The sequence below is a fragment of the Maniola hyperantus genome, chromosome 22, assembly GCF_902806685.2.
Source record: "Maniola hyperantus chromosome 22, iAphHyp1.2, whole genome shotgun sequence".
Classification (NCBI taxonomy): Eukaryota; Metazoa; Arthropoda; class Insecta; order Lepidoptera; family Nymphalidae; genus Maniola; species Maniola hyperantus.
The window spans coordinates 10020981-10041190 of NC_048557.2; the positions used below are offsets into that span (position 1 = coordinate 10020981).

Consider the following 20210-nt stretch of genomic DNA (forward strand, 5'->3'; position numbering starts at 1 on the left):
GTGTTCCTATCGCCCACTGGATAACGCCAACCTTTCTTCTAAATATATAAAAGTAAAATGTGACTGACTGACTGACTGATCTATCAACGCACAGCTCAAACTGTTGGATGGATCGGGCTGAAATTGGGCATACAGATAGCTGTTATGACGTAGGCATCCGCTAAGAAAGGGTTTTTGAAAATTCAACCCCTAAGGGGGTGAAATAGGGGTTTGAAATTTGTGTAGTCCACGCGGACGAAGTCGCGAGTATAAGCTAGTATTTTATATAGCCTATAGTTAGCGGCCGTCTTTAGGATCCATATGTCACTGGCAACACGCACTGTCCGAAGAACATGAAGAACATTTCTATTACTTACTTGAAGTTCTGTGACGTGACTCTTTCTGTGGGAAATAATTGGAAAAGTTAGCGGCTATAATGTCCGCAGCTGGAGTGCTTCAACTTATTCGTCGGTCCCCGAGCTGGGGCCAAATGAGCTTCAACTTATTAGTCGGTCCCCGAGCTGGGGCCAAATGAGCTTCAACTTATTCGTCGGTCCCCGAGCTGGGGCCAAATGAGCTTCAACTTACTCGTCGGTCCCCGAGCTGGGGCCAAATGAGCTTCAAGCGTCCCCGTACATACAATATTATTGAAACCTACCAACTGGTCGAGATTAGCGATATTTAATTACTTGCTCAGGATTAGATAAAGGGGCCTACCGCTTGTTTTAGTCATATCTGTAACTATGCTTATGCCCGCGACTTCATCCGTGTAGACTACAGAAATTTCAAACCCCTATTTTACCCCCTTAGGGATTGATTGAAGCAACCGGTTGAGCTTTCAGTTGCCCAATAGTGCAGAATTTTTTTACTGATAGTGATAATATTATAACTTTATTATTTGAGACGAGTAGGTAGCTGCTGAGTTTCTTGACGGCTCTACTCAGTAGATTTGCTTTCCGAACCGGTGGTAGAGTTACTAGGGTCCCAGAGTAGCTAAGTAGTGTAAGAGTCACTAGTTATCCTACATGAAATAAATTGAATTTTTTGGTTACACTTTCGCGAGCAAAATCACATAGCATATCATATATACTTAGCAATATTATGAGTATAATTTTTAATTAAAATATATTATTGTGTATGTCAAGTGATCTGTACCCACCTTTATGAACTCTATCTAGTAAAAGTTAAGGTTCAAAATAGATTGAAAAGTGTGCGAACCTGTATTTTTGTTGACAACCCCCAAATGGGAATTGGTGGTGTATTTTATTAAGCCTATATTTTACACCACAAAACCTTTGAGTCCGCAGAATTAAATATCGAACACCACTGGTCGAGTGTAGAGATCTACTATTTTACAGATAGCATGGGAAAAGTCATGTAAAAAAGCTTTTCGTATACTATAAACTTTAGTTTGTAGCTGTACTAAAGCTAAATATTTAAAGTAGCTTGGGAAAAATCACGAAACAATTTTTTTTTTTTAACTTAATTTTACATTTAATCCCGCTTTATTTTGTTAAGTTCGCGTGTGCGTGGCAATCGACCCAAGCTAAATAATGCTAAAGAGCCTCGATAGCTCAACGGTTAAAGGAGCGGACTGAAAACCGAAAGGTCGCCGGTTCAAATCCCACCCGTTGCACTAGTGTCGCACCTACTCCTAGCACAAGCTTTACGCTTAATTGGATAGGAAAGGGGAATATTAGTCTGCAACTAACTTGGCTAATATTCTTGTTAAAAAAAAGAGCGTGCGAGCGAGAACACTCGCAAGGCTTATTCTTAACTAAATAGGCATGCGCTTGACAGCAATCTCACCAAATGAGATGATGATGAGATGAGATGATGCAGCCTAAGGTGGAAGGTGGAATGCGTTATAACAAGTTGGATAGTAAGAAGTGAAACAAAAAAAAACAGTAGGTACATATACAATAAATGAATGATAATTTAAGATTGAGTATACAAATTAAGTCTTTTACTATTCTTAAATTTTAAGTATTTTAATATCGTGTTTTTTTGTTATATTTTATTTTTCATTAATCTGTTCTTTGTTTTTAAAAATAAGTTAGTAATATTGTACATTTATCAGGGTTCCGTACCGGAACCGTTTTTCCTTTTGAGGATTCTTATAGGATCACTTTGTTGTCTGTCTGTCTGTCTGTCCGTCTGTCTGTCAAGAAACCTACAGGGTACTTCCCGTTGACCTAGAATCATGAAATTTGGCAGGTAGGTAGATCTTATAGCTGACATTTGGGGAAAAATCTGAAAACCGTGGATTTAGGGTTAGATCACACAAAAAAAATTAAATTGTGGTCATGAACTAATAATTAGTATTTTCAACTTTCGAAGTGAGTGACTATATCAAGTGGGGTATCATATTATGAAAGGTCTTCACCTGTACATTCTAAAACAGATTTTTATTTATTTTTATGCATCATAGTTTTTGAATTATCGTGCAAAATGTCGAAAAAATCCGACTGTAGTACGGAACCCTCGTTGCGCGAGCCTGACTCGCACTTGGCCGGTTTTTTTTTAGGATAAGTAGGCTTGATTTAATGCACAGACGTACGCATTGAGGGTCAAACCTCTGTGGTTTTTTGCAATGCGTGCTACCTAATATTAAAGTTTTTTTTGTATGTTGATAATAAATTTAAAAAAAAGTATATAATAGTACCTGTACCATTGAGTCACTAATGAACCCGCCTGGGAGGCATTTAAAAGAGCCTCATTAGGCGACGCAGGCTAGTTGCTAAGAGACACTTCATAGATTCTTGAGTCGGTGTGGTAAGAAGTCACAACAACAATATGTTTGTTTACAATGTATTTTATAGTTAGCCCATTGAACCCATACCTACGCCTGGCCGGTTTCGATCGGCAAGTGGGATGGTAACTAGTTACAGCCGAAGCCTGCCACCAGAATCCAGATCAGACCAGAAACATTTAGAAACAATAAATTCCCAAATTACCACTGCCGGGAATCGAACCCGGGGATCCCCCTTATAAGACCACAATGCTCACTACTGCGCCAGGGTGGTCGTCCAAACGACCGTATTCTAGAATCAAGTCCTGGTTAAGGCGAAGAAGTAAACCACTGCATTAGGCAGGCGTCAAAAGGCTGTTTGACATCCAAATATCGCGGTTAGGTCAAGACTGAGGGTTATAAGTTATGTCATATCAAGTTGTATAGTAGGTATATAATAGGTAGTACCTGCACCATTGAGTCACTAATGACCCCGCCTGGGAGGGTATGTAAAAGAGCCTCATTAGGCGACGCAGGCTAGTTGCTAAGATACACTTCATAGATTCTTGAGTCGGTGTGGTAAGAAGTCGTGATACAGTCGTGATAGCCTAGTGGTCAAGACATCCGCCTTCTATTCTGGGGGAGTTTCGATCCCGGGCACGCACCTCTAACTTTTCGGAGCTATGTGCGTTTTAAGCAATTAAATATCACTTGCCTTACCGGTAAAGAAAACATGGCCAAACATTTCTCATTCTGAGAGGAGAACCATGCTCAGTAGTGAGCCGGCGATGGGTTGATGATGATGATGATGATACTAGATGTATAATAGGCACCTGCCCCATCGAGTAAAGAGACTATCACTAATGACCCGTCGCGCCTATGAGGTGTTTATAAGTCCTCATTAGGCGAAGCAGGAAGTACGCTAGTTGTCAAGAGACACTTCATAGATTCTTGAGTCGGTGTGGTAAGAAGACCCAATAAAAAAATGTTTATTTACAATTTTTTTTGCTGATTTATAAAGTACCTAAGCAATTTCATGGTCCTTATTGTTATCATCATAGAGCCTTGATTGCCTAGTGGTTAAGACATCCGCCTTCTATTCCGGAGGTCAGGGGTTCGATGCACCTCTAACTTTTCGGAGCTATGTGCCTTTAAATATCACTTGCTTTAACGGTGAAGAAAACATCGTAAGGAAACCGCCTGAGAGTTCTGAGACATTTAAACTGAAGACACTAAAGTACTTGAATAATCAAGATTGTAAAAGCTGGTAAAAAAAAGTTCACAAAAACTGAAACATTGAAACTAATTCAGTTGGTTTTTAAAGTTTTGTTCTGAAAAAAGGGGGATGAAACACTTCAACTCAAGTTCTTAAACAATCAAATCAAACTTTCACAAAGTATGAATTAAGTAAAACTCTTTTCAGCAGTCCGTGAAATCTCCGATGAAAATTACACCACTGGTACATTTTCCCGGGATGCTGTGACACGAAAAACTTGGTGAGTGAATTAAGGGAGATTGCTTCCAAGTTTTAAGTTCTACTCAAGAAAGGCCAGAAGCGAGTTAAGGCCAGACCAGCTGCGGAAAATTTCCACCGCAAAGTTTTCCTATTATTATCTTGGACCTACCACGGAAAGGCTTTTAATAATCATAAAGGGTATCCTTGTGTGAAGACTGGTCTGCTTTATACATACTAATCAGTACCCTTATGTATTATAAATGCGAAAGTGTGTTTGTTTGTTGGTTTGTCCTTCAATCACGTCGCAACGGTGCAACAGATTATCGTGATTTTTTGCATGGGTATAGATAAAGACCTGGAGAGTGACATAGGCTACTTTTTATCCCGGAAAATCAAAGAGTTCCCACGGGATTTTTAAAAAACCTAATTCCACGCGGACGAAGTCGCGGGCATCAGCTAGTAATATATAAAAAAAGAATGAAAATTATGCCTCTACATAAGCTATTCAATATCTTTTGCTTTAGCGGTGAAGGGTACATGGAACATGGGTACTGATAATGATTGTAAGCTGTGATAGCCTAGTGGTTAGGACGTCCGCCTTCTAATCGGAGGTCGGGGATTCGATCCCGGGCACGCACCTCTAACTTTTTGTAATGTGCGTTTTAATTAATTAAATATCATTTGCTTTAGCGGTGAAGGCAAACATCGCGTGGAAACCTGCATGCTGGTCAAACCTTGTGAGAGGAGACTTGTGTTCAGTAGTGAGCCGGCGATGGGTTGATCATAATGATGGTGATGACTAGGAGTACATAAACATAGGGAAGATAAGAAAGGCTAATGATCTGGGACTATCTCTGCCATCCCCGTCATGTGACCCCAATTTGTGCCAGCCTATTATATTTCTTCTATAGGACCATCATTAGTAGCTAATTACTGACGCACACTATTTTCAATTCAAAGCCCTGTAGGGTTAATAAGAGACTAGCGACTGCCCGCGGATTCATTAGAATAGAATAGAATAGAATGTTTTTTTATTCATGTAAACTTTTTAAAAGTGCTTATGAATAGTCAGGTAGTTTTAATTTACCACTGGTTCGGAATGCCGTTCCTACCGAGAAGAACCAGCAAGAAACTCGGCGGTTGCTCTTTTTAATTTTTCCATTTACAATGTTATTATACCGTACTATACAAGCCATTGCAGCCCCGTGCATTGCTGGAGCGAATTATATTACATAATTAGCGAATTATAATTACATTCGGCGAAGATATACCGAAACCCTCTTTATTTATTCCCCTTCTATAGCTTATTTACGCGACTACACATATTTCAAACCCCTATTTTACACCCTTAGGGGTTAAATTTTCAAAAATCCTTTCTTAGCGGACGTCAATTTCATAATAGCTATCTACATTCTACATACCAAATTTCAGCCAGATCCGTCCAGTAGTTTGAGAATTTTCTTTTATTTAAAACTATCTTGTTTCACCCCTTTAGAGATTTAATTTTCAAAAATCCTTTCTCAACGGATGTCTATGTCGTAATAGCTATCTACGTGCCAAATTTCAGCCCGATCCGTCCAGTAGTTTGAGCTGTGTGTTTTTTAGATCAGTCAGTCAGTCTTTTCTTTAATACCAGCATCAACAGCGTGGCGAACTAAAGCTATATTCAGTGTAAATTTTTCGCACTAACCCAGTGCAGGATATCCCCCCCCCTAATATCCCGAATGCAATCTCGACCTGTCGCGTTCTTATAGGTGAGATCGCAGTCAAGGGCTCTAGTCATCGAATAAATAAACAGCGAAGCACTAATGATCGAACCCGGCGACACGAGCAGCTCTTAGGTCGCGGTTTCTGCTCTAAAAAGCTCTAAAAAGCCAGCTCATTAGGGCGAGGAGGCTTGTCACTAATAGCCACTCGCCAAGTCGCCAAGTCGCCAAGGCGGGCGGCGCCATTGCAACAAACAATGTGTGTTGATACCTATTTTACTAATAGGTAGCTGTCCCGTAGGCCTAGTACCTAGTTAGCATGTTCGACTGCAGATAACGAGGTCCTGGGTTCGATTCCCGGGTCGGGAAAAAATAGTAATGTATTGGCAGGAAGCTAAAGTCTGCCTTAAAACAAGTGATATTAGTTAATTGCTTAATACGCTCATAGATCCGAAAAGTTAGAGGTGCATGCCTGGGTTTCAACCCTAGACCTCCCGAATAGCCAGGAATCCTAGATTGTACAGTAATTTGAGCTTTTCTTTTAAAGTCAGATACAAGTTAGCCCTTGACTGCAATCTCACCTGTGGGTAAGTGATGATGCAGTCTAAGATGGAAATGGGCTAACCTGGAAGGGTAGTTTTTATTAAACCCACACCCCTTTGGTTTCTACACGGCATCGTATCGGAACGCTGAATCGCTTGGCGGCACGGTTTAGCTGGTAGGGTGGTAACTAGCCACGGCCGAGGCCTCCCACCAGATTAAAATTCCAAACCCCTGCCGGGAATCGAACCCGGGACCTCCCACTAATAAGACAACGACGCGTACCACTGCGTCAGTGAGGTCGTCAGTTTTTACAGTAACAATAATATATATTAGCAAAAAAACTATAATAGCCTAGTGGTTAGGACGTCACCCTTCAAATCGGAGGTCGGGGGTTCGATCCCGGGCACGCATCTCTAACTTGTCGGAGTCATGTGTGTTTTTATTTAATTAAATTGTCACTTAAAGGAAAATATCGTGAGGAAACCTGCATGCCTTAGAGTTCTCCATAATGTTCTCAAAGGTGTGTAAAGGCTACCAATGCGCACATGGCCAGCGTGGTAGAATATGGCCAAAACCCTCTCTCTGAGAGGAGACCCGTGCTCTGTAGTGAGCCGGCGATGGGTTGATCATGATGATGACGATGATAGATTAGTAACAAAGCCTGTCCTTGGAGAGTTTCTGACGAGAATATTTTTAGTGCAGAAATCCACAGCTTAGGTTCATTATAGCTTCCCAATGTGCTGAATTGTGAGCTTTTGGATAATGAGGTCAAAGCTGCATCGGCCTAGATACTGGCCTAGATACTGCCCACAGGTATTACTCTTTGTCTATCTAGTCTAGAACAATCCAGGTAACTAAAATAGGGCTTTTATTAGTTACTAGTTTACACGTCCCGGATTTTTGAAAACCACAGAAGGTGTGGCATTTCCAAAAATCCTGAAACACATTCTTCTTTATTTTAATCGTTATGTAAATAATTCTAAACTCTAATAAAAATACTTCTTTATAAATAAAAATACACGTCAATTTTACGTTATAAGCAGACTCTTTAAATTTAGTAGGCACCTAATTTTAAAGAGGTCCATCTAATTTTAGAAAATTTTAAGTTGACGTTTCTTAATTTTGACATTTAGTGCGTGCAACAATCGCGTTTGCTCTCTAAAATCTAAATTCTTATGTTTATTCTTAAAATCTAAAAAAAAAAAATCAACGCACAGATCAAACCAATATACAGATCTGACTGAAATTCAGCTAAGAAAGGATTTTTGAAAATTCAACCCCTTCTTCTTCTTTGTCGTATCACTCTTGGCAGAGCGGTCGTGGTCATCACGAAGCTCGAAGCAACGTCTTTGAGGGCAGATGTTATATGCCTCACGAGCATTCGCCATTTCTCCCTGCTGGTCGACAGCCTGGTACACTCGTGCAAAGGACCGCCCACAGCAGACTTAATTTGGTCGGTCCATCGCATGGGTGACCTTCCTCGTCCTCTGGTGCCCTCCACCTTGCCCTGCACGACAAGACGCTCGATTCAACCCCTAAGAGGATAAAATAGGGGTGACATTAATGTAGTCCACGCATACTACACAGAAGTTGCGAGCATAAGCTAGTAAAATATAGAAATACAAGCTAAGAAAAATTAATGGAAATATCTTGGTCTAATTTATAAAATACTAGATGATGCCCGCGACTTCGTCCGCGTGGAATTAGGTTTTTAAAATCCCGTGGGAACTCTTTGATTTTCCGGGATAAAAAGTAGCATATGTCAATCTCCAGGTCTTTATCTATATTCATGCAAAAAATCACGTCAATCCGTTGCACCGTTGCGACGTGATTGAAGGACAAACCAACAAACAACAAACAAACACACTTTCGCATTTATAATAAGGGTACCTACTGATTTTTCTCGTTACTCGCACAAAGTTAATTTACAATGTAGATAATATAAAAACTTCGCCCGGAGCTTATAAAATACAAAGTTACCACCTACTAAAGACGCGGGTCAATGCAAACGATCGCCTCATAGTCTAAGAGTCGGTCACTTATTTGTTCGAGGTGCTTATACCGGCTCTACATAATACGACACTCGATGCATACAGGCTGTAACTAGAACGCTACCAAAAACGAAGACGTGATTACTGATATGATAACACCAAAAAAAAAATACGCTAAAAAAACCTATATTTTGTACAAGTTTACAATATTATATTGCAAATAAAACATCTGACGGATGCCACAGGTCAATGAATACTGTGTAAGTAGGGCATTCGGAGTCAATGCCACGTCGTAGGTGGGGCATTGCCCCGAATTTTGCGTGCTATACATTGCGGGTTAGAAAGATCACTAAAACTGTTTGATTGTGTTTAGGTAGTGTAGCAATAACGCTAAATTTTTGCAAGCGTTCTGGTTACCTTATAGTACGTTAAAAGTACACACTGACCCTACTCTATCTCAGAAAATAAGTAACGTCTGGCGGCCCTGGCATTTTGGGCCATTAAGTATATGTATATGATCAGTATAAGCACATAGATTAAATACTCTACCGGCTCTTAGCCTATAAGGGTCAAAATCCGGTCAAGAGCCGAGCCTCCGGTCGAGATTATTTTACATTTTAAATATAAACCCCGCCATAATTTAATCCCGAGGGTTTCACGTAGCAAATTGCACCTGGGAAAGTTTGTACCTACGTGGCTTTACGCAAACCAATTAAAGCTAAAAAAATATTTATTATATTTTATTTTATTTTATTTGACAGGAAAACTTACAGCTGATTTGATAAAATGACAAAAAAACTAACGACAAGTTTTCACAGATAGAATAAACATAAGAATAACAAAAACACTCGACTGGGGGAGAGAAAATTCAGGGAAAATTAATAAAAAACGAGATCTGGCCAACGAATTATACTGAAGTATGAGCGTTAAAGAATTCATTGGCCACAGCTTTCCGAATAGTGGTACCAGTGCTGCAGCTTATTACCTGTACCTATGAGTAGGCAAATCAGAGTAACCGACGTAGATCAATGGACTGCGATTTTTTTTTTCTGATTTCAAAAGAGCAACTGCTGAGTTTCTTGACTCTTCTCAGTATAATATCATTCCGAACCGTCCGTCCGTTAAAGCAAGTGATACATATTTAATTACTTAAAACGCACATAACTCCGAAAAGTTAGAGGTGCGTGCCCAGAATCGAACCCTCGACCTCCGATCAGGAGGCGGTCGTCCTAACCACTAGGCTATCACGATTTCACGAAGTAGTAAGTTATTGTAATAGTAAGTAATTTATTGTACTTATCCCTATTTTTTCCCATTTATACTCAAAACTTTCTAAACGTATCGAAGCATTCATTTTGCTCGTAAATCGAATCGACGATAACTTTTAACGAGAACTTTTTGAAGTCAATCGGTTAACAATGTTTAAATAACTTCCATTTATATTTTATTCATTGAACATTTAAAGTACGTTCGAACACAGTACCAAGGAAGAATTTTCAAAAGGAGTAAGTAGTTGAAGTATTCCAAGTTGGTAATTACTATTAGATAAAAAATAATTGGAAAACTTTATTTTCCAATTATTTCTCAACTAGCTGATGCCCGCGATTTCGTTTATATCTTTGATTTTCAGGGATAAAAAGTAGCCTATGTCACTCTCCAGGTCTTTAACTATACCCATGCAAAAAATCATGTCGATCCGTTGCTCCGTTGCGACGTGATTGAAGGACACACCAGCAAACAAACACACTTTCACATTTATAATAAGGGTACTGATTCATTGGACATTTAAAGTACGTTCGAACACAGTATCAAGTAGGAGTTTTCAAAAGGAGTAAGCAGTTGGATTATTCGAAGTTGGCAATTACTATTGGATAAAAAATAATTGGAAAACTTTGTTTTTTCCAATTATTTATTTATTTATTTATTTTATTTATTTATTTTCCACACAAACAGAAAAAACACAATATTGGTTTCTTCGTGCTCGTAAGCGCTTGGCGGCTTGTCTGAGCACTGCACATTCCTCTGTAGTCTTATACTTACATACATACTATACATACTATTAATGTAGGTAGGTAGTTTTAAAATAAAATAATTATGTCCGCGTATCCCAGCTTCAATTTCTGCATACGAGTTGGACCTCACCACGCCAAAATGTACCATGCCACACAGCATCGATCTCGATAAAATGACTTGACGGTATATAGCGATAAAAGTCATTCTCCCGAGACCAACGCAATGCGGCCCGGCTCACTTCGGCATAGCTCGGTCCAATATACTGGCTAACGCGTATACAGGCTGCTTCAATTTGATAGAAAATTTTATTATTTCATATTTAATAAATAATTTTTAATTTTGTATTTAATGTTGTTTTTAGTTATTTTGGATTTAAGATCCGTTGGAAGGTCATTTATTAGCCTTGGAAGTAAATAATCTGTGGTTCTTTCACCATAAAAATTGTTTGCTTTTGTTGTATTTAATTTCAGTTCTGTAATTTTCCTAGTTGTTATTTTGTGTTTAATGTAGTTTTGATAGTAATCAAAGTAGTTTTGGGTGATGAGGGCATGCTTGATATTTTGTTGGATGGGAAGTACTTTACAATATTCAAACACTGCATTTATATTTCTCAGTGGAAAGTGTAAACTGTTACGTAAAACCTTTTTATTACTTTTCAACATGCAATTATTAGGACCCAGAGATCCTGTATAACGTGTAGGTACGTACCTAATCACGTTTCTTATTTGCTTTAACACCGAAGAAAAATATTGTGCATAATGTTTTCAAATGTGTGTGAAGTCTGCCAATCCACATTTGGCTATTGAATAAGATTTAAGTTCCCAAAACCCGTTCCATTGAATTCAGTGGCTTAAACTGAAATCGAATTGATACTAACAATTGTTGACTACAACTTTTTACAGTCAGTTTCTTCTAACAAAACGCTTAAGCTTCCACTTACTAAGTATAAATTATTCATTGGACATTTAAATTGGATGCACTTGGACACTAGTCGAGAGATTGCAAAAGTAAATTAAACTTTTCCATCTGTAAGGTATTACTACTTCAAATATTTCCAATAATTACCTTTTTTAGGGTTATGTACCTCAAAAGGAAAAAGCCTTATATGATTACTTTGTTGTCTGTCTGTCTGTCGTGTCTGTCAAGAAAACCTATAGGGTACTTCCCGTTGACCTAGAATTATGAAATTTAGTAGGTAGGTAGGTTTAATAGCACAAATAACTGACACACAAATGACTGCCAAGGGTCACTGGCAGAGATCTCTCATAGAGATAAGTGCTTCCTTGTCTACTTTTACTCTCTTTTTATATTTATTGTAAATGTTTTTGGTACAAATATATATATAATAAAATAAAAATAAATAAGAAAAAATCCGAAAACCGTGAATTTGTGGTAATCTTTTCAAAATTGAGTATGTACATTTTAAGCAACTACCTAATTAATATTATTTGCTATAACGGCGAAGGAAAACATCGTGAGGAAACCTGCATGCCTGAGAGTTTTCCATAATGTCCTCAAAGGACTTGACTTTTGTAATTGAAAATGTTTTTGTACCTTCGCACGAAGTTTATTCTATGTAAAGGTTTTGTGAGCTCACGTCTCCGCATCGACATTATTTATTAACGCTACTCATAGACAACAGCTAAGAGTTTCAAATTACTAGAGCAGTCTATACGCAGTTTTCATTTCTATCAGTCAACGCTGGCAAAAATGAAGACGGGTGATAGAACTGATGATTACTGATATGATACCACAAAAAAACGTGGAAAAATATTTAAAATCCTATATTTTATGAAAACGATCACGATATATTGCAAATAAAACATCTGATTGACGCTAGAGATCAACGCACATTACTTAATTAGGCCACTTGGAATCTATCCTGCATGGGGCATTGACCCGAGTTTTGCACGTTATACATTGCGTGTATGAAAAATACTAAATCACTAAAACTACAAAATGAGGCAAATGGTTAGTGGTATTGGATTGTGTTTAGGTCGTATAACAATAACCCTGTATATACAGCAGTGGACGTCTATCGGTTGATAATGATGATGATGATTAACTCTTTGCATCAATCATACGGGTCATCATGTAACGCCATGATTAAAGCCATTTGAGTAAAAGTGGCCATATGCAGCAGAATGAGATAATTGTCGGTTTTACTTATTATAATAAGATTTTAGTAATAACTAGCTGCCCCTTCACGACTTTGTCCGCCTGAAAGGTTTTCCGATGAAAAAGGTTTGCGGCTCTATGGTGTAACTCAGCGGCCGAAAGCTAGTTTTGGCGTAAATTACCTACGCAACGTGTTGAGATTCTCTTACACAATCTCGAGTCTATTTCCCATGAGAGGTTGTCTAGGTACGCACATCGTTTACACGCGGCGCAACTAACTTAATCTACCATGTTACGTCTCCTTGTTACCTTGAGCGGGCTGGGCTCACTCGGTCACGTGACTCGAGAGAATCATACCCACGGACTGTGCTACGGGGGAGACGCGACGGCTCCCGCGGGCAAGAAGGCTGTAAGCTTTGCTGCTCTATGGTGTAACTCAATGGAATAAAAAACTAGTTTTGGCGTAAATTACTTACGCAACGTGTTGACATTCTCTTACACAATCTCGAGTTTATGCACATTGTTTATACGCGGCGCAACTAACTTGAGAGGTGACGTCTCTATGAAAATGAAATGAAAAGAAAATGAAAAATATTTATTAACCAAAAACAATTTTTACAATTTTTGTAAAAATTGGTACCCACACGGTAGTCCATGTTCTTTACCATAACTATATAATATACTATATGATACTATCGATAGTATTGTGACGTCAAGATACTATCGATAGTACTATCGACATCCTGACTAGTTTTCGAGGTCTAGTATCGATAGTCAGACTATCGATAATTTTGCAACTCTAGTTTACACGCGGCGCAAGTAACTTGATCTAACATGTTACGTCTCAACGAAAATGAAATTAGAAGTATAGTCCGCGACAGATTGAAATGGCAATCGGGGTATGAGGCGGGGGCACACCTCGCACACCCGCACGTCACCCGTGCTCACCTGCATCGAGTTAGCGTGGCGGATATTCGGGTGCGCGGGGCGTTTCCTCTCCAATTGTCATCTCGACCTGTCGCGTACTATAATAGTCTTGGGATCTTGCTCTAAAATGACAACAGTAGATGACCGACCGAGTTCATTAGTGTCTACTTAAATAGCTAGCCGCAAATTACAAGTCTAAGTCCCTCTGACCCTCGTCTTTGGAGAATAATTGGTAAACTTGGCGATAGAACTAATGTACTATTCTAGAATGTACATCTCATAGCTTGGGGACAATTCTCGACCAGACAGCGCTTCGTGTGGCCGTTTGCCTACGCTTGGGAATCAAGGTATGTGAGCCTCATTATTGCCCTTGCGGCAGCCACGTGGATCGGTTTAGTCACCATGGACTCAGTTGTATTCGGAGTGCAGGCCGCTTATATCGACATGGTGCTATTAATGATATAGTCCGTCGCGCTCTGGCCACTGCCTCAGTCCCAGCTCAGCTAGAACCTTCCGGCTTGTTCAGGGATGACGGCAAAAGGCCAGATGGGATGACTATAGTACCATGGTCGATGGGGCGTGCGCTGGTGTGGGATGCGACCTGCGTCGACACGTTGGCAGCGTCCCATTTATCGGGCACGTGCCAAAAAGCGGCTGCAGCAGCCGAGTCAGCTCAAGAGCTTAAGCGCCGTAAATACTCAGTCATTAGTAAGGACTATGTATTTGCGGCGCTTGCGTTTGAGACTCTGGGCCCATGGTCATCGGACACGAAAGCTTTTATTAACGTCGTTTCCCAAAAGCTGATCCACGCGTCTGGTGACCCAAGAGCTGGTGCTTATTTCGCTCAACGGTTGAGCCTTGCCGTTCAGCGAGTTAATAGCGCCAGTGTTTTGGGCACAATGCCCATAAATGACCATTTGGACGGCATATATTTTTTGTAAATATAATTTTTTTAGTGATAAGTTTTTCTGTATGTATATACATTTCTATTGTAGTTATTACTAAAAATATAGTAAATTGTAAAAAAAAAAAATACATGATTTTTCTCGCAGTATTTGAAATTTCGGGTAGGTACCTTCTTTAATTTGTGATGGTTCCCAGAGTTTTCAAATAAACCTTTATATGTAGAAGACGATTGAAGGTCCATAGTTCTTATATTCTTTCTTTTATAGATTGTTCACTGATAATACAGGAATGTACTATTCTAGACTGCTTGATTTTTGTTTTGAATCTCAAGTAGGTATACTAATATCATCATCATCATCATCTATCAACCAATTGACATCCACTGCTGGACATTTGCTCAGCTAATTGGCTGAACTATCAAATGTGTTTGAGTAATAATTGGAAAAGTTTTTTGAAAATATTCAGTTCCGAAAGGTTAGAGGTGTGTACCTGGGATTAAATCCCCGATCTTCCGTAGAGGAGGCCGGTGTCTTAACCATTAAACTATCATGAATCTACTTCTACTTAAATAGCTAGTCGCAAATTACAAGCCTAAGTCCCACTGACCCTTGTCTTGTAATTGGTAAACTTGACGACAGAAACAATGTACTACTGTAGACTGCTTTAACTTGTGTTTCGAATTTCAAGTATTCTAAGGAATAGAGCACCAAATATTTAAGGTTTGTTAACTGAAACTACCAAATGTTTTTGAGTAAAAATTGGAAAAGCTTTTGAAAATATCCGACTCCGAAAAGTTAGAGATGCGTGCCTGGAATCGAATCCCCGATCTTCCGAAGAGGAGGCGGGTATCTTAACTATTAAACTATCATGACTCTACATCTACTTATATAGCTAGCCGCAAATTACAAGCCTAAGTTCCTCTGACCTTTGTCTTTGGTAACTAGTAATTGGTAAACTTGACGACAGAAACAATGTACCTACTAGGTATTCTAGACGGCTTTGATTTACGTTTCGAATCTCAAGTATTCTAATATAGCATCAAGTATTCAAGGTTTGCTAAGCGAAACCAATTAGAAAAGGCTGAGGCTGAAATGTCAAATGTATTTGAGAAAAAATTGGAAAAGTTTTTTAAAACATGTTTAGAGCAGTCGTGACAGTTCAGTCGTCCTCCTCCTATACGGGAGGTCTAACTCGAGCTCCTCTAACTTTTCGAAGTTATGTGTGTTTTAAGCAATTAAATATCATTTGCTCGGTGAAGGAAAACATCGTAACGAAACCTGAGAGTTCTCCATAATGTTCTCAAAGGTGTGTGAAGTCTGCCAATGACCAGCGTGGTGGAGTATGGCTAAACCCTTCTTATTCTGAGAGGAGAACTGTGCTCAGTAGTGAGCTGGCGACGGGTTGATCATGATGACGATGGTGATAAAAATCACTTTCTTTTCGCTTCCTTGCTAGTCTATACATATATTAAAGGAAAAGGTGACTGACTGACTGACTGATCTATCCACAATCTATCAACGCACAGCGCAAACTACTGGACAGATCGGGCTGAAATTTGGCATGCAGATAGCTATTATAACGTAGACATCCGCTAATAAAGGATTTTTGAAAATTCAACCCCTAAGGGGGTGATATAGGGGTTTGACATTTGTGTAGTCCACGCGGACGAAGTCGCGAGCATAAGCTAGTTCGAAATAAATACCTCTCACTAAAATTGGAATACGTCGCTTCCCTTTAAAAGCATCCAAACAGCTCATTAGGAAAGTAAAACAAATCTCTGTAAGCCTTTAACTCGTTCAGAGATTTGAGAAATAAACTGTTAAACGTTCAGTTAAACCCGCGCGAAAATGCTGCTAGATTTGCAGCGATTTTCCGTTTCAATAAATTTTTGTGTTGGACTGTACGTACTTGTAGTTGTATCTCTAATCTTTTCCTTGGCATACTATTTACTAAGTGCTAGTACACATTATGCGTTTTGAAGCTTTGGTATTAGGATTAGGTACTTATAAACAATTTAAAATACATATCAAAAATTGCGGACCGGTAGGAATCGAACTTTGTCTCCTGGGATCTCGCCCGATGCTCCACTAAGCTACCTAGAGCTAGCTAGAGCGTCGGGCGCGATACCAGGAGACGCGCGTTTGATTCCTGCCGGTCCGCAATTTTTTATATGTATTTTAAATTGTTTATAACCTACGGTTCACTTGCTGTGCCGTAGCTTAGTGGTCAGAGCGTCGGCCGCGATACCAGGAGACATAAGTTCGATTACTGCCGGTCCGCAATTTTTGATATGTATTTTAAATTGTTTATAACCTACGGTTCACTTGCTGTGCCGTAGCTTAATGGTCAGAGCGTCGGCCGCGATACCAGGAGATGCGCGTTTGGTTCCTGCCGGTCCGCAATTTTTGATATGTATTTTAAATTGTTTATAACCTACGGTTCACTTGCTGTGCCGTAGCTTAGTGGTCAGAGCGTCGGGCGCGATACCAGGAGATGCGCGTTTGGTTCCTGCCGGTCCGTAATTTTTGATATGTATTTTAAATTGTTTATAACCTACGGTTCACTTGCTGTGCCGTAGCTTAGTGGTCAGAGCGTCGGCCGCGATACCAGGAGACATAAGTTCGATTACTGCCGGTCCGCAATTTTTGATATGTATTTAAAATTATTTATAACCTACGGTTCACTTGCTGTGCCGTAGCTTAGTGGTCAGAGCGTTCGAGCGCGATACCAGGAGACGCGCGTTTGATTCCTACCGGTCCGCAATTTTTGATATGTATTTAAAATTGTTTATAATCTACGGTTCACTTGCTGTGCCGTAGCTTAGTAGTCAGAGCATCGGCCGCGATACTAGGAGACATAAGTTCGATTCCTGCCGGTCCGCAATTTTTGATATGTATTTAAAATTGTTTAGAACGGAAGTCTAGTAGGTACTAGCCTTAATTCGTTCTGGGATTTAAGAAATAAACTGTTAAATGTTTGGTAAAATGTGCGAGGAAATTGTAGATTTGCAACGATTTTCCGTTTCAATAAATTGTTTGTGTTGCGTCTAATGAACGAACATTCTCATGCACATTTCAGCTTTAGGTAAAGAATTAGTGAGAAATTGTGTTTTTCAAATGCAGTTTTACTTATACAGGGTGTAACCAGAACGCTAGCATAAACGAACACAGGTGATAGTATTAATGATTACTGTCATGATACTACAAAAAACGAGCAAAAAAAAAAAAATTAAAAAACTCTATATTTTGTAAAAGTTCACGATATATATTCACGAGTTGCAAAAACGTCTGACTGACGCTAGAAGTCAACAAACTTTGCGTAAGTAAGCCATCGGAGTCAATGCCGCGTCGTAGGTGGGGCATTGACCCCAGTTTTGCACGCTATATGTTGCGGGTTTGAAAAATACTAGATGTCTAAAACTACAAAATGAGGCAAATGGTTATTGGCTTATTGGTATTGGATTGTGTTTAGATAGTAATATATTACAATAACTCTTAAGTTTTTGCTAGCGTTCTGGTTACACCCTGTATAATACAATTTACATTTAGTTCATCATGATCATGAATATGATCAACCCATAGCCGGCTCACTACAGAGCACGGGTCTCCTCTCTTAGCAGATTTCACACAACTTTAAGAACATTATGGAGAACTCTCAGGCATGCAGGTTTCCTCACAATGTTTTTTCTTCACCGTTAAAGCAAGTGATATTTAATTAATTAAACGCACATAACTCCGAAAAGTGCCTATTGACAGCTTAGTTGTTAAGACGTCTTTCTTCTATTCAGGAGGTCGGGGGTTTGATCTCGGGCACGCACCTATAGCTTTTCGGATTATAACATCGATGTAAATATAGGTAATGAAACAAAAAAATAGGTAAGTATATTATTATAATAAATTAAACATTCGACGTAAAATGTCACAATTAAAAAAAAAATGTTTTACAAGTTCTGGATTTTTTATATGTAGCGAACGCTTATACCTACTATTTATTTCAACTGGTCACGAAAGGTCATGGAAAGTCATGGAATTGGAAATTAAATTACTTTTTGTAATTTAAACAGCTCCGATACCGGTAGTAATGGCTCATGAGCAAATATTGAAGCGCAAAACGGTGTTTAAACTGTTCAAATTCATTGACCGTTTTAACACTGAGCGTCACAACTTTATATCCCAGAATTATCGGCGGCCATCGTTTAGTACGAAATAAATAACAATGTAAACAACAAAAGCATACTTAATGAGAATTGTAAATTTAATTAGATTTTATGATTTAAACGGTAGCAATAGCTCATGAGCAAATATTGAAGCGCAAAATGGTGTTTAAACTATAATTCATTGGCCGTTGTAAAGCTCAACGAGTTTGCAACTCTGCTGCAATAATTAATAAGCTGCGCTTTAGACATTTATTAAACTACTTTGTTTTGGACGTTTAATATCCCTTTGTTACAGAACTGTCTTTGCGAAGTATTTTAATGAAATTCATTTCATTATTCAAACTAGCTTATCCCCGTGGAAACCCCTATTTTACCCCCTTAGAGGTTGAATTTTCAAAAATCCTTTCTTAGCGGATGCCTATTGCCTACGTCATAATAGCTATCTGCGTGCCAAATTCCAGTCTGATCATTCATAACAACATAACAATTCATGAAAATTCATTCCCTAAGTGGGTGAAATAGGGGTTTCAAGCTTGTGCAGTCCACGCGCACGAAGTCGCGAGCATAAAACACTTTCTGACCAACAGAGTTGTTCACATATGGAATAAATTGCCTAAGAATGTGGTTATGTCAAGTTCTGTTAACCAGTTCAAGAATAGATTGGACAAACATTTGGAAGACTCGAAGCACTTCTGATATCTAAGACGCATCAGCGAAAGCTGCTTAGTCTATTAAATAATAATAATAATAAGCTAGTGCATAATATTCTTTAACTCTTTCATACTCCGGTCATGATTCCATTGTGCGATATAATAAATGCGCGTCGCAATCTTGGAGACAATTTCACGCGCGTCGCCCACGCATTCTTCTTTTCTCCAACTTGTTCTTTATAAAAAACAATAGTTTTCTGCAACCTGTCCTTTATAAAAGACATTAGTTGTGCGAGAGTTCTCCGTGTTGACGCAAGAAAATGTGGGCGCGAATTGCATACGTAATCTGTATTTTCTCTACATATAACAATGAATCGCTGAATGTGTTGCTGATCGCAAATCTCGAGAACAGCTTAACCGATTTGGCTAATTTTTTTTTAATAATATTTCTTGAAGTAAGTACGGGGATGGTTCTAACGGAGAGAAAAATTTAAAAAATTGCCTGAAAAGAATCGACTGTTAGGCGGTACGAAGTTCGCCGGGGCAGCTAGTAGGTATTATATAAAATTCAAAGTCCTGACTGACTGACTGACTGACTTATATATCAACGCACAGCTTAAATCACTGGTCCTAGAGATATAAAATTTGGAGGGTGTGTTCTTTGTAAAGAGTAGGTATCCATTTAGAAAAGATTTTTCGAAATTCCACCCCAAGTGGGTTAAATGGGGGTTTGAAATTTATGTAGTTTTTGTAGAGAGTTCTTTATAATGTTCTCAAAGGTGTGTGAATACCAATACGCTCCAGCTATAGTATACCCTTTCTCATTCTGAGAGGACACTCGTGCTCAATAGTGGGCCGACGATAAGTTGCGATAAAAAGTGAAGATCAACTGATACTAAGTGCATGCTAGCCGAATTATCTGTACCTATCTAAAAAACTTTATGTTTTATGCTATTGATTGATACGCATAAAATAAATTCAAAAAACCCGTTTTCAACTAAAAAGTCAGATTGAAATGCTGGATTTGAATCGAA

General features: G+C 39.0%; 1 protein-coding gene across 1 annotated transcript in view; it reads left to right on the forward strand.

Annotated features, from left to right (window-relative positions):
* The window catches only part of LOC117992983 (venom acid phosphatase Acph-1-like), a 520874-nt gene that overhangs the window by 19697 nt on the left and 480967 nt on the right, over positions 1-20210 (forward strand). The gene's annotated exons all lie outside the window — the stretch shown is intronic.